The following is a 2,223-nucleotide window of genomic DNA, read 5'->3' on the forward strand; positions in this document are numbered from 1 at the left end:
CGGTATTAAGACCAATGGTAGTATAAGTATATTTAATCTAAAAAACTGTCAAAATTTTATCTACAATTCTATCCAACGGTTACATAATTAATGTTTTCAATTTTTTTTAGCAATAATGAATGTTTTCTTTCATAATATAAAAAAAATACTCATTCCGTTTCACAATACTTGCCATTTTTTTAAGAATAATTTTGTTTTACTTTACTTGTCACTTTCAAGTTTTTCAAGTTTTAATGCAACAATAATTATTGATTTATCAATAATACTCTTATCTATTTATTGTGGAGAGAGAAATAATAAATGAGTAAGGGTATTATAGAAAAAACACGAAGAATTTCATAAAAAATGACAACATTTATTTGATTCCTTGGTATGTGTAATTTCTTCAAAATGGATAAGTATTGTGAAACGGAGAGAGTAATAATCTAGAATCATCTACCCACTACCGAGTATCCTATATTATTTCATCTTCATTTTTTATAACAGAAGATAGTTTCTCAATTATTGCATTTATTTTAAAAGTTCTCTCACATGTTTCATATTTTCTCCGTTTTTAAATATAAACAAAATTATACTTTTAGGTTCATTCAATTAATGATGTATGTAATTCATACTATGAACCGCATACATTATTTTATTTTAAGAAGCTAAAATGGAATTTATAAAAATCACAATGAGTCCTGACCAGCACAAGAACTGCTAGGCCAGGAGTCGTAAAAAAGCAACATACAGCTGAAAGATGGGAAACACCCAATTGTAAACCTCGTGCATCTAAGACAAAATCTAAAAAACCCACAGGAAACAACACCTAACAAATGACTATATTTGAAATAAGTAAAAGAACATCAAAATCGAAGACAACCCTCCACACAACATAAACAAAAGTTGTACCAAATCCCTCAAACATCATCACAAGCTGCCATAAAATCCGAAACTAGATTATCCAAGCCTACCCTGTCCATACCACCACTCAAATACCACACTTCCAAAAAAAAAACCAACCATCACGCACGCAACTATCTCCATCACACCAAGCAAACACCAATAACCTCGCTACCCTTCCCGTTGGCCACCACCTATTTTGCCACCATTTAGACATCACTGAAAACACCGTAAGAAACGATTTTGATGCTCCGTCTCCCTACTACATCACCGCCACCACACACCACAAAACCGCCACCACACACACAACCCGAAACCCGGTTCTTCTCACCACCGATCCACCAAAAAAGCATCACAACATCCACTATTACAACATCACCATCATCGCCTCCTCCCACCACCTAACCTGTGACCTATATCACCACCCTCATTGCTCACTGTAACACTCCTATTTCTATTTAAGCAATTAAACATGCGAATAATACATTCATTCAAGAAATAGAGGCTACGCCACATTCAGAATTCAAAAACCAATAAACATGTATATAAACCTCAAAAGTCGCAGCGGAATATAAACCAGAGTAAATTCAAATATACATGTTATGAATAAATAAATTACATCAACATAGATGCATCTCAAAATCCCAACAAACGGGTAATCTCCAAACATAACAAAATCCAAAGATAACCTAATCTAGACCGACACAACGAAGCCTAGATCAGAGCCGACTAAACATCTAAACACCGATATCGGAGAAAGCTCCGGATATCCACCAAGCGCAAGAACTCACCAAGCAACTAAACCTGCACAACGTCTACCCATCCATACAGATAGGCAGGCGGTCCATAACAGATCCACTGGGGGTAAGTATTACATTATCATAATCCAAATAACAGTTAACATGAATATTTCAATTAACATCATGCATTTGATCAATAATAATATTCCCATATCAATACTTACATCAAACCCCAATATGTCACATCAATATTCACCTATCACATGTGTCATGAACAAATATCAATTCACAGTTATTCATACACAATCACCAATCATATACATCATGAACAATCACCAATCATAAGCCATGAACAATCATTAATCATATTTCATGAACAATTACCAATCACATGTATCAGGAACAAATATCAATTCACAAATATTCATTCACAATCATCAATCACAAACATCATCAATAATCATTCATCTCATTTCATCACCAATCACATATTTCACATAAGACTCGTGTTATGATATGCACTTATTGACACATAAATGCATGTGGTACCAAATCTCAACAAGGTCGTCATCTTTCGATGCCACTTGCACATCGAATGTAA

Source organism: Medicago truncatula, chromosome 4 (assembly GCF_003473485.1).
Source record: "Medicago truncatula cultivar Jemalong A17 chromosome 4, MtrunA17r5.0-ANR, whole genome shotgun sequence".
In the NCBI taxonomy this organism is placed as follows: Eukaryota; Viridiplantae; Streptophyta; class Magnoliopsida; order Fabales; family Fabaceae; genus Medicago; species Medicago truncatula.